Source organism: Suncus etruscus, chromosome 17 (assembly GCF_024139225.1).
Source record: "Suncus etruscus isolate mSunEtr1 chromosome 17, mSunEtr1.pri.cur, whole genome shotgun sequence".
NCBI classification, from domain to species: Eukaryota; Metazoa; Chordata; class Mammalia; order Eulipotyphla; family Soricidae; genus Suncus; species Suncus etruscus.
Window position 1 is genome coordinate 53899351 of NC_064864.1, and position 14038 is coordinate 53913388.

At 37.1% G+C, this 14038-nt stretch overlaps 1 non-coding gene across 1 annotated transcript; it reads left to right on the forward strand.

Annotated features, from left to right (window-relative positions):
* The first annotated feature begins 1776 nt into the window (after nt 1-1776).
* On the forward strand, nt 1777-1883 carry LOC125995399 (U6 spliceosomal RNA). Its single transcript, XR_007490935.1, has one exon. It is a non-coding gene; the product is annotated as a U6 spliceosomal RNA (small nuclear RNA).
* The last annotated feature ends 12155 nt before the right edge of the window (nt 1884-14038 follow it).

A 14038-nucleotide genomic window follows, 5' to 3' on the forward strand; every position in this document is an offset into this window, starting at 1 on the left:
ATTTGCAACACTAGAATTGAGCTGTAGATCACTTTCAGCTTTCATTCATAGTCAAATTAATGAAGATAAATTCCAACATTAACTCTACACTACCATTTATAGGAAGACAAAGTTAACTTGTAGCAAAAACAAGGATTAGAAGTTAAAAGAAGTAATAAACAAAAAATGACTGAAAATTATGTTCTAAAAAGTTTAGTCACCATGATTTACCATTATTTATGATTGAGTTTTTGACATACAACATTTTAACTCTAATCTCTTTACCAGTGTCCACTTTCCTCTCTAAAAGCAACTCCATACTTCCACACACACTTCCATCCACCAGTTTGCCTCTTTTTAACTTCTGAAACTGAAGTTACAGTATTAATAGATTTTTGCAAAATACTTAACTATCATTTAGACACCCCCCCACTTCAGCTTAATAATTTCTTCCATTATTATTGCAGTCCTCCCTTCTATGTCCTATCTATCCTCTCATGTCCCCAAGTGGCCTGCTTTCTAGTAAAGACCAGTTTCCATATTCATTGTTTCCATTGCCTTTGGAAATTTTCTTATTCTGAAAAGAACATTCTGAACAAAGTGAGAATCTCAGATAAAGAAAGGATATTTAAGAAAATAATAATACAAAAATTAAGTAGGAAGCTAGAGATATAGTACAGAAAGCAGGGGTGGGTACTTTTCTTGTGCTTATTCTACCTAGGTTTTACCTCTGTCATCACACATTGTTTCCTGAGTACTGCCAGGATATAATCCCTTATGTATAGCCTGGTATAAACACTGAGTACAACTGGTGTGACTCAAAAGCAGAACAAATCAAAACAAAATACCAAAGAGGGGGGAGGAGGTAAAATACAATGCGTTCTTTATCAAAAATACTGCATATACTGAAATATTCAGATATGAGTATGAACACCACATTGGAAGTAATTCAATCCTGTATGAGTAATATAACACTCAGAATTTATCTTAAATAGAGAATATCAGACTTGAAAGCAATGTATGCCAAATTATGATTCAAGAGAAAGACAAAAAGCAAGATTTATTAAGAAAAATGAAACACTACAGTAAATATCAGATTTCATTGTCCAAAAGACAACTAAGAAATGAAAAATATATTGAAAATAATAATAGGTGGAAAAATATTAAGTTTATAAAAATAACTAACCATAGATATTCAGGAAGTTGAGATAATACTACATTATGAATGCAAAGAGTTTTAGACAAATAATTTAAGATAACCAAAAGTAATGATACAAAAATGAAGGATGCATGGGGTGAATTGCAAATATCCACTGATAACAGTTTCTTATCATTCCATAGAAAGGAATGGAATATTCACATTACTCTGCACTAAAAAATATAGCAGAGGATTTTTTTTTTAATTTGGGCCACACCTGGCAGTGCTCTGGGGTTCCTCTAGGCTCTGCACTCAGAAATCGCACTGGCTGGCCTTAGGGGATTATATGGGATGCTGGAGATCCAACCTGGGTCTGTCCTGGGTTGGCAGGTAAAAGCCTGCCACTGTGCTATCACTCCAGATTCCAGCCAAGAATATTTTTATTTCTAAAATTAAGAGTTGAATATTATGAGAAACAACAACTTTCAGAAAGACAGAAAATTGTATTTATTTCTTCCACATGTGATTATAAGTTATGTTGATGGAAGTTCTTTAGGAAAAAAATTAAAATAACTATAAAACTTGAGTAAATTGATGAATAGTAATACAGAAAAAATATGAACAAGAATGTTATGAGGACACTTAAAAAAGTGTTTGAAGTGCTCGCTTCAGCAACACATATACTAAAATTGGAGAGATACAAAGAAGATTAGCATGGCCCCTGCGCAAGGATGACTCGCAAATTCGTGAAGCATTCCACATTAAAAACAAACAAACAAACAGTGTTTGAAAAACAGTTAAAAAAGGAAAACATGGAAGAATTTTAATAGTTAAATGGTGATAGATCAAAACCAAAAAACACATCAACACAAACTGTTGAGATATAGTTATATACACTGCTTCTAGTGACTACAAAGCAAAAACTTGGAACAGACAATTATAAGAAAAATGTAAAAATACCCCCAAAAGAAAAGGGATCAGAGTGGTGGCACAGTGGTAGGGAGTTTGCCTCGCACATGGTTGACCCAGGACAGACAAGATTTTGATCCGAGGCATCCCATATAGTCCCCCACCAGAGCCAGAGTAACCCCTGAGTGCCACTGGGTATGGCTCAAAATACCAAAAACAAACAAACAACAACAAACAGAAAAGAAAAGAAAAAGAAAATGTAAAATCAAATAGTAAGATGCAATGAGGGAGGATCTGGAGACTGATAAAGAAGAACGAAAACAATGGGTTAGGTATGTGGTGTTGAATAACAGCCCTGGATGGGACTAGATGGTGAGGCCTTTCTCTGCTGGCCCAGGCCACCTCCTGCTTCTTTCTTGCTCAGTCTCTCCCAATTTCTCAATCCATTGCCTTCCTAACCCTGAGGCAATCTTCTTGATATCTCCCAAAGACCCCTTCCAGAAATAGGCATGTCTACCCCCAGGCTAGGTTACACAGGAAAATGGAGGTTGGGGTAACATGTGGTACTGGAATATTTATGCACAAACTCCTGAAATTGACAGTTTATAAAACTTTACCATGACTAAAATAAAACAATATTTAAAATATAGAGAAGTACATAGCTTTTCAGATCTATATCAGTAAATATTAAAGTATTTTAATAAGTGAACAATTAATCAGAAGGAATTATAATCCAAAAACAATAGAACTAAAAGTAAGTGGTAATAATAAATAATAACTATAGTAGAATAACCTGATATAGAAACCAAAATATTACAAAAAATGAACAGTGAACCCCTGGGCACATTCTTCCATAGATTCAATATAGTTTTTGCTGTTACTAAGCTCACCAAGAAATGAAAAGATAAAACCCTGACAAAAAGGTCAGAAACAGAAGCAAGACTTCAAATTCAGCAGTCAAGGTTCTTTGCTGGGGCTGAGGATATCTATAAAATTCTATGATAATTTCTACATTCCTAACTGAATTCAACTTCTAAAAGAATATCATTTCACTTTTAACTGAATAATTATGTACATTATCAATCAAACAAGTGCAATTTTAGGATATAAAGTGAACAAGGAAGACACCTTAGGAACATTTAAAGTCAGAATTTTAAAACAATTTATATGGTTGTCCAGTGAATGTTTAACTGATGTGATCTTTGCCTTAAACACTTTAATATCTTTATGCTCTTGTAGTGAAGACCAAATGGATAACACAGGTAAGATATTTATCATTTTATATGTATCATTTTATCTTATAAAACAAGCCCTTTCCAAATTCTTAACATCATCTTCATCATTCATAATTTAATATTTAGGACAGAATTCAGAGGATGCTTTCCAGGAAAGGAGCAGGGAGAAAAAATTACTTTTTATTTGAAAAATATTTTAAAATGGCCCTTATGATAGTAAATAATCTTATTTTATTTCTTCTATAGTAGGAGCATGACCACAGTAAAACCACATAATCAGAGCAAATTATAATATTAGCAGAGATATTGTAAATTATCTTAGGGATCTTTCACTATTGAACATATTTATTGTTTCTCCCTATTTCTACTTTTATTTATATAATTGCTTCTTTCTCGTATACTCCTATAAAATAATCAATGATATATATATTTACATATATAAATAGTGTCAATGATATATAATAATCAATTCTATGTTCAAGATAATGTCCCTATCAATTGTTTATTTGTCAGTTTTCTGTGATGTCTTTCAGATTTAGGATTTTTTTTTGCTGCTAATTATATTTGTAAATCCTTCCTTAATGCTTTTACTTATAAGGAGTTACTTTAGATTTACTTTTCTCTTTATCCTCATTTTATATAATCTCCTGAGGAGTTTCTGAGACTCCTGTTTTTATAGAGGAGGAAATAAAGATATACTGGAGTTCAATAAACTGTTTTAGGGTTAGCTATTAAAGTTATGAAGTGAAAATTCAAATTTTCTACTAGATAATCTCTACTTTCTCAACACAAAAAATCATAAATTGAAAAATAATCTCATTATATAACAAGAAATATATAATTTAAATATATTTTAGGAGCAAAGCGTAACTGATGTCATCTAAACTGAAACAAAATGCAATTAAACTATACTCTAGGATAAAATGATGGAAAATACAGGAAAACACTGAAGGACTTGCTGAATAAATTGGTCAAAGTGATTAGGCCAGTTGTGTTTGCTGATTTTTTTTAGTATGTATGGGAGCCCCAACCCATGGTAAGAGGGGCTACTTCTACCACAGATCATGAGGGGCCCTTGCATTACAATGTTAGAACTTTATTGCCAACTGACTTTTAGCAAAGTGAAATTATTGCCTTTGCAGGAAGGTTGGAGTTGCTATTTTCCTTCATGATTATAATTCAGGGAGGGTCATGAGAGAAAGATATTCCTATATTTTAGACTATCACATTTCAAAGGGACTGTAAAGGAATTTAAATTACAAGTTCTTTAATGTAAATCTTAGAGAAGAGTGTTTGGTGACTTAGACAGGTTCAGTGACTTAGATTGACTTTAGACAGAAAGAAACTTTGTCTAAAATTTATTCAAGCTAATGACAACTTTAAATCTATTTGTTGATTAAAAAGCTGGGCATATTTATGTTATTATCTTTAAGCAAAAATAATTATATATGAGGCAATTTTAGGAGTCCTCTTTATGTCAAGAAGCAAATTTTCTTCAAATTGGTATATTAATTACAGTATATAGATCAGGCCTTATGTGATACAAGAACTTAAAAGAAGATGCCATATCTCTCTCTGTCTCTTTCTTTTTCCTCTCTCTCCCATCCTCACTTTCCATAAATCTATCTCTCTACATATCCATCTGTGTTTCAATGTTATAGATTGCTCACCACCTCTTTGTATGCAGATTCCTAATTTCCTGCTTTAAAAATGCACTTTCTTCAAAGTGATCTAGAGGAAGCAAGTTTGTAGTAAAAGAAAAACATGGTTGCTATTTTCCCATCACAGGGAAAAACTCAAGGTTCATCTTTGTCAAAACTATGCAGCCGTCTCTTCTCTCCTTATTACCCATACTTCTTGCCGTTTCCTCTAGGAGAAGAGTGACTTCTTTTCCACGTGGGAAAGACTGTTAAGAAACAGATTACACAGTTTCTAAATGATTAATGCTGGTTAAGAGGAAAACCACAGAGAAGCACTTTCTCTGAGAAGCAGGCCAGTAGGAAGAGTTTGGGCTGGTTGCTGAAGCAGGAAGGTTTTTCCAGATATTTAGCAGGTGTGGATTTCTACAAGAAAAGAAAAGTGAGGTAGAAGCTTCTCACTGGGAGCCTCCAAATAGTCTCCTTAGGAAAGAGTCAATGAATCATTAGGCAAAAATTGCAAATGCCACCCTTGAATCAATTTATGATGGTACTTAAGAATCAATGTCATTAAATGGTTCACTTGATTTCACATTCTTCACAAGAAAGTAATACAAAACCGAGCAGAATCATTAAGAACCTCACTTTTATCATTCTAGTTGAGAGCTCACTCAGTTTTAACACACTTGTCCTTAACTGATTTGTATTTAAATCTAAAGTGCAATGTGTCCTCACAAGGAAATATCTAATTCCCTCTCATTAACATTTAAGTCATATTTTCTTTAGAATTAGCATGTGTCTAAAGTTGTCTGTTTTCTTTTTCTTTCAAAACCCCTAATATTCTAGCATAAAATGGTTTGAAGACAGATGTGCCACATGTCTTCATTTATTTTGAAAGGTCCGGAAGTCCTAATTTTAGCTGCCCGGCGCAAAGAAATGAAGAGGCTTATGAGTTCCAGCAGATGCTTTAAAAAGTGCTTTTAATACTGACCATTATGAATGGTCAGGGTCTATGAATTCCCACCAGAACCAAAGACCTCGTGGGTCCCTCGTTACCCCCTTATATAGGATGGGAAGTGGGAGGGGAAGAAGAGTCCTTGAGGGCTGGACTTCCGCTACGATAACACCAATGATTCGTGAGGTAGGGGTAGAGGTGGGGCCGAGGCAGTGACGACTTCCTTAAGGGTGGAGCCAAGGTAGTGACGACTTCCTTAAGGGGCAGGACACCCGCCAAGGTTGGTGGGGGGGGGGGCTGATTTCCCTTTTCAATCCCCACTTCTTGTACTGGAGGCTTCTAATCCTAGAAGCCAATGTGATTTGGGGCCTTTACTTTTTGATATTACTGGTTATAATTATTTGCATGAGCTAACCCTGCATGGGCCAATGGCTACCAGAAGTAAAAAGGCTTAGGAGGGGCCCCAGTAGGAGTATTAGATAGGGGAGAATTACATTTCATAAAGACCATAAGGGACCATTTAATAGCTTTTTATCTTGGCCAGCTACTCTTGATGGTGCTTGATTCTGTCCCACACATTTGAAATTAACTTTTGTGAGAGTTTGTTATTTCTGTTTAGCCCTGCTAGTTCTAGTTACCAATTTACCTGCAACTTCTGAGCCCTACCAGTAGAGTGCTCAGACCTAGGAGTGCCTAAGAAATGTATGCTAGGCAGAGGGATGGGCTCTGTTCCTGGGATGATGTTAATGTTGGGGAGCACTAATGCTGGGATGCATAAGCCAAATTTTTACCACATATTTATACCCGTTCCGGAGGTAAATACCCTGGGCTAGAGGGAGCAGGCAGGACTTTTGAGCACTGAGTACCTTCTACCTGACCCAGGTTTACAGATTTGGTGCTGTTATGAATAGCAAACAGAAGATTTAAAGCTAAACGGGATTACCTTTTGACATAAGTACAGCTAGAAGAAGCAAAGGTTAGATTACCTAGTGAGACAGGGACAGCCAGAGGCCAATTTTTCCCACCCCCAAGAGGGAGTTAAAGGCTGAGGTTTTGCTTTACACACCCATTCCGGCTCCCCCAAACACACACATGGGAAGTAGAGGACCGGAGGTAAGCAGTTCGAGCCCTTCCTTAGCAAGTGCCAGGGAGAGCATTTTCAGAGTTAGTGAGTGCATTAGGGCTGAAGTGTGCCCGCCGGACCCGTATCTTGAGAGGATCCTCAGTGTGCTTCACTTTTCAGGTTTTAGATGGAAGGCGTGAACCCAGGAAGCATGCAGTTCACCTTGACAGCAGTTCTTTTCACATAGGCTGTGAATTCCACAACAAAAATAAGGAGGTTTCTGCTTTTTTTCTTCATTTCTGCAACTTAAACAGCTGTTGGGGTAGAGAGCCCTAAACTTCAGTTGCCTTTCCTGCACTGGGTTAGACAGAGATGAAGAAATTTTATTTTTATTAATGACTGTTTTACTTTTAACATTACCAAGAGAAGCATAATTTTTGCTACCTGCTTTAACCTCTGGGATAGATAGGCATAATGTTATTCTTAGTAGTTAACTTGGCTTATTAATTTCTGTGGCCTTTCTTTTCCCCTTATTTCCCTTATAGCTTTTTCTGATGACCATTTTGCTTTAGAGATTTCATTACCCTAGAAGTTATTAGAGGGAACGTGGTCGAAGATCAATCTTCTGTAGCTACTTCAGGCTGACAGGGGACTGCAGTTTCAATCTTTAGATAGGGTGAAATCTCATATTTCCCTAAAGGAGCAGTTAACTGGTTCACTTTTGCAGTTTTAACACCTGAAAAGGATTAGATTAATTATACAGGGGAATATTACTTAACCCACTCAGGCCTTGGAGCAGTAAATAGCACAACTTGAATGGCATAGCTGTTCTTATTGTTTGTAATGATAGCACAAATTAATTAACAGAAAACAAAGCATAATAGCATTATGAATAAACAGTTTTGAGTTACTTCAGTTAGACTAACATTTGCATTTGCAATTTATGATTTGGTTTAATACAACTAGTAAGAGCATTTTTACATAAGTTACTTCAAAGAAGTGGGTTTTAAGTTAGGCCCACTAGAATTTTAATTAGCTACCAAAAATGGTTTTTTTTTTTCACCTTTACCTTGTACCTTACCAGGTATTTGAATAACTTGGCTTTTTCCTTTGCACATATACAGCACTGTTGGAGAAATCTCCATCTGGGGCACCCCCATTACTTACAGAACTTTTTTGAGGATAGGTTGTGGACACTGCAGGTTTTTCACAGTTACTCAGGTTTGGCTGATGAGTTGGTCGGTTCAGCATGAGGTTCTTCTGGCTGGGCATCTTACCCTTTGCAGGAATTTTAGAGGTGATTCGTCTGTTTCACTCCTTTCCAGGTTTGGAAGAGACTGACCTCGAATTCTCTTTTGAGCTTGAGGGAGAGAGCAGGCTGTGATGATCTTCTAGGAAAATCTTCAATTTCCTTACTCAGGCCATTTATTTTAGTTTTTCGCCGGTGCCTGCTTGTCACACCGCCTCAACTCCAATTATTCCTCTAAAAGAGGTTTTTGGGGTTCCCTCACTAATTTTTTGATTTTCTGTTTGCATGAGGACTACTCCTCATGCAGAGAGAAAAGCCATTTGCTTGTATTCTGTGCAAAGCAACATGATGCCATGACATAAATAGTACTAAAAGGTTCTGGGAGAAGAGAAAAAGCAAATATTACTTAAATTACTTAGATAATTCTAGAAAATTTTTTTTTCTGCAACGAAATATTTTATACATTTTTAAATAAAACCATGACCAATTTTATAAAACCTTCTGTGATACAAATATTAATGTTCTTGGTAACATATAATGAAAAATTGCAAAATAATATTTTAATTATGCTTAATTCTAAACACCAGCAATTTACGTTACACAAATTAATGTTGAAAACCAGAAAGAATGAATGCTTACTACTTTTGGTAGAACATGCTTAAAAACATTTACATTTTTTTTAACCTAGAGACATATTAATAATTATTTAGATTGATTATACACATTTTTATTACACATTTTTAATTTCTTTTACACCACTTTTCTTTCTGCATGCAAGGCAAACGCCCTACCATTCGGCTCCTTCTCTTTTTCCTCCCTTTTTTTTTTTTTTTTTTTAAGCTTCGCCACTCATTTTTTTGCAGTGGTTTCGCTGCTAAAAATTTCCATGTGCACCGAAAAACAAACAAACAAAAATAACAACAGTAATTTGCAACATTCTCTTATTAATTTTTTTTTTAAGAAACCTTTAAGTTAGAAAAAAAAATTTTGACTTCCAAACCATTTGCTAGATTTTTCTTTGATATGTAAATGACCTACATTTCCCAGCCAGGTGAGGCTAGGAGGACAATAGTTTGCCCTGGGGCGTGGTGAATTTCTTCACCACGTGGTGAGTTTAAAAAGCAATTTTTTTTTCTTTCGGCTAGAAAAAAACGGCCAGTTGCTTTTTTTTTTTTTTTTTTTTTTTTTTTTTTTTTAGCCTGAACGCATGGCAGGATAGTTGGGGAATTGCAAAGTTCAGAAATTCTCCAGGAAAATTTATTCCCGATGGCCATTTGAGAAATCTGGGATTTGCAATTTCCAACACCCCCCGCCAAGTCCCTAGCGTGGACCTTGCATGCGCCAGCTTCCTGGTTGGGTGGGGAGCGGGTTAGGCGGGTTTCGGGCGCCCTCTCGCCGCGCCGCGGGCGGTGGGGGTTGCGCGTTTCACTGCTGGGACGACTGACGGGCGAGGGAGACGCGGGCTCACCGGCGGTTGGCCCCTTTTCCCAGGGGTCGGCCCTTGAGAGGGGGTCGGGCGTCCCGTGGTCAGACCAAAAAAAAACATAGAACACACAGACAAGAAACAAACAGACAGACAGACAGACATTGGCGCCACAAATAACCAAGCAAAATGCGTTTAAGTAATCTCTGCAGCCCACAATAAATTCTAGACAGACAACTATGCCAATGACCAAGTTCTTGAGCTCCACAAATCACAGGCAGACAACCTCTCCAGCAGCCCAGAAACGTCTTTCCGCTGCTTTTACTGAACCCCTGGGGTACCACCAGGGTTGTGACCTAAGCAGCCAGAGTTCGTCAACTCACTGTCACCTGGAAATACGCGTCAGGTGGGGACTCCAATCCCGGAAACACATCAGGTGGAAGATCCCTAAGTCACGCGAGGGACTCGAACCCTCCTATTATACAAAGTCTGCTATCACTCACTCGGTTTCCACATCGAGCAAGGGCTGGACTTCCGCTACGATAACACCAATGATTCGTGAGGTAGGGGTAGAGGTGGGGCCGATGCAGTGACGACTTCCTTAAGGGTGGAGCCAAGGTAGTGACGACTTCCTTAAGGGGCAGGACACCCGCCAAGGTTGGTGGGGGGGGGCTGATTTCCCTTTTCAATTTAACTTTTGTGCATTGCAACGTGATTTGTGCATTAAACTGAGACTCTAATTTTTACAGAGAAACCTAGAAAATTTACTGAAAACTTTCAAAATAATCCAGCATTAAAGTATTTGAGTTTATTTTAACCCAGATAGACTAAAGCATATAAGCTTTCTTTTTGTGTGTTTGTTTTGTTGGTTTAGCCATATTTAGCGGTGCTCAGGGCTTACTTTTGACTCTGTATTCAAAGATCATGTTTGGAAGTTTTGGGGGAAACATGGGCTATTGGGGATTAAACCAGTGTTGGCTATATACAAGCAAGTGCCCAACCTACTGTACTGTCTCTTTGGCCCAAAGATCATGTCCTTTTCTCCTAACAAAACCCCAAGACAAGAATTTTCTGTTTCTGTAATGTTAGATCTTATGATTCTCATTTTATCTTGGTTTTGAGATTGAATTAAATACACACTAAGTTTTCACAAATGAAACAATGTATCAAAATATATTTTCAGCCAATATATTACTGGCATATATTTACAAAGTCATAATGTAGGTTTGAAAAGAAACAGAGAAACTTAGTGAGTTAATAAAAATCAGAAGTGCTAGGTGGGACCGTCATGAAAAAGAGGTATCTGCTCATCTCATGTTTTTTCCCATTACTTTTTACTGTGTTTAAATGAAATAATAAAATTTCATAAAAATTATGAAGAGAAGCACTTTCAGTCTGTTTTCTTTTTGTTCATTTAATTTTACATAAATGTAAGTTCAAAAATTTATAAAATGAATTGTGCAGTTTACTTTATTTAAACATCTCTGTAGATCACAAATATACCTCAATAGTTGCTCTTTAAATTTGTTAATTTTTCAGAACCAGAACTCCTGAATGGTAGGTAGCAACAAGATTCTGACATTTATGCTTCTGTTTTTACTGCTCCATGTTAATCTGCATTCATTCAGTGAACGTTTTGCAATTATTCATTGAAGATGATAAAAAATAACTGAATAAAGCATTCATATGCCTTAAATATCAATCTTACATTCTATGTATTTGTGTAGAGAATTGTCATTGCTTCCAGGTATGGTTTATAAGAGAGATGCATTACAGTGAAAAAGACACTATTTGTTAGGATCTAATCTTTGATTTAGAATTAACTGTAACCTAGCTTTGCTGTGAACATAAGTACAACCATGAAAGGATCAAGTTTTAAGGTACAAAGACAAGGCCCAGAAGAACAATCAGTTCCTGAAAGCAGACCATATGGGTACATACCATGAAATATAGCAATGGACAGATGATACCACTCCGTGGCTCTGATACTGCACCCTGGACCTGGAGATGGATGTTTTCCCCTCACTGAGCATAAAAGCCACCCTAGCCATTTGTCTGATGCATTATATATCCTACAAGTAATCCTAGCCATTTGTCATATACAACTTTGTACTAAGAACCTATAGTTTTAAAAATCAACTACCCAGAGACAGAAATCTTTAAATTTCCTAAAAAGGGGGTAGTGGTGGTGGCTGTGAGCCCAATTGAGTCACCAATTTCTTAGGAGGTGGTTTACCCCACCATGCTGGAATAAAGCACCTTTGCATTTTTGCATTGCTGTCTATCTCCTCCAGTCATTGTGGGATGTATACTGTCTTCTTCCATCCTTGTGATGAATTTTGAGTCCGGATTTATCATACCGTATTTTCCGGCGTATAAGACGACTCTTGAGGGCTGGAGAGATAGCATGGAGGTAAGGCGTTTGCCTTTCATGCAGGAGGTCATCAGTTCGAATCCCGGCGCCCATATGGTCCCCCGTGCCTGCCAGGAGCAATTTCTGAGCCTGGAGCCAGGAATAACCCCTGAGCACTGCCGGGTGTGACCCAAAAACCAAAAAAAAAAAAAAAAAAAAAAAAAAAAGACGACTCTTGAAACAAAAAAATTCAACCGAAAATCGGGGTCGTCTTATACTCCGAGTATATCCCAAAAAATGGTTCAATATGCCGCTAAACGAAAATTGTCTGAATATTGCCACAAAACAAATTTTCCAACTCGACCCTGCACCAATCACTGCAAGGCTGCTTGGACCACCTCTCTAACTTGGTCAATCCAAGCCGGCTTTTGATGCATGCAAATTAGACAATGTTCTGGACCCAAATCTACACTGTAAAAAGCCTGCTCAGATTGGCCAGAGTCAGAGAGGAAGTCTATGACAGTATAACCTTTGAACCTTTGCTTGTTGTGATTGGTTCACTGTGGTACATACAATTGCAGCACAGGAACGTTCTGTCTGATACAGCGAATATAGGCCTAAACCAGGGGTCTCAAACTCAATTTACCTGGGGGCCACAGGAGGCAAAGTCGGGGTGAGGCAGGGCCGCATAAGGGATTTCACTTACCGAATATTCGCAATAAAAGATCTCATTAGTAAGAAAAAAATCGCAAAAAAATCACATTAAACATTTCCATACCCCAAACGGAACTGCTCGGGGTATATGAATGTTCAATGCGATTTTTTTCTTACTAATGCGATTTTTATTGCGATTATTCGGTAAGCGAATAACCGCAAATATTGCGATATTTGAAGGATGGCTGTGGGCCACAAAATGTTGTACAGAGGGCCACAAATGGCCTGCAGGTGACAAATTTGAGACCCCTGGCCTAACCCTATGTTTTAACTGCAAAATTAGGGGTTCGTCTTATAAGCCCAGTCGTTTTATATGCCAGCAAATACAGTATTCAAACAGGCACGTCACTTCTCATTGTGGCTTAAGAGGAATCATACCGGGTAAGCAACATTTTGTGTTCTTGATGTGTGGTCTGTTATCTCTTCAAATGGCATCTCAGGTACCCAACCTGAGATTTCATTGGTAAAATTTCTAGTTTCACTTCTTTATGATGTTCAAATATTATTTCCACTTCATCCCAAACATTTCAGCAACATTACCTTCTCAAATAGTTTTTGAACTTACTGTTTTAGAAAGTGTTCTGTGTATGCAAGACATGCTATCAGAGAAAAAAATGACATGATCTGGAGAACTTGATTCTGCTTATATATACTTTAAATAAGCAGATGTTTCATTCAACTTAATCCCCTGATAGGATCTTGAGAATAAGTATGCCAGATGGCTGCTTTCCTGGAGGATTACTTTGTATAGTTTTCTTCTTTATTTCTCATTTCTATGACTCTAAAATTAATGATGCTTCTTCCTGATGTGTTAGTCATTATAACCCTTTACCTAATTGGCAAACAAAAATCACCCATGGTTTCCCTGGCTTAGTAATTTAGCTCAAATCTGTAGACCACTTTAATTTTATGGATGTGTGTGCTCCACATTATTATTCTCATGTTTTCATTGTGTACGATAGTAGAACCATTTAGAAAAAAGTAACTCATGCTCCTTAGTATTCAATATGCTACAAGAAGGAAAGAGGGCTGGAGATGTGATGCTTACCAAAAAGGAGGTTCTGTGGTCAGTACCCAGGATCATAAAAATAGATACATCAGCAATGAGGGAGGAAAGAAATTTATAAAATTATTTTTTCTATGGGGGCTGGAGAGACAGTATGGAGGTAAGGCATTTGTGTTTTATGCAGAAGGACAGTGGTTCGATTCCCGGTATTCCATATGGTCCCCTGTGCCTGCCAGGGGCGATTTCTGAGCATAGAGTCAGGACTAATTCCTGAGCATTGCCAGGTGTGACCCCAAAACAAAAAAAAAATTATTTTTTCTAGTACAGAATCAATTGTACATATAATTTGTAAGGATTTAGTCTATTTATAAATCATT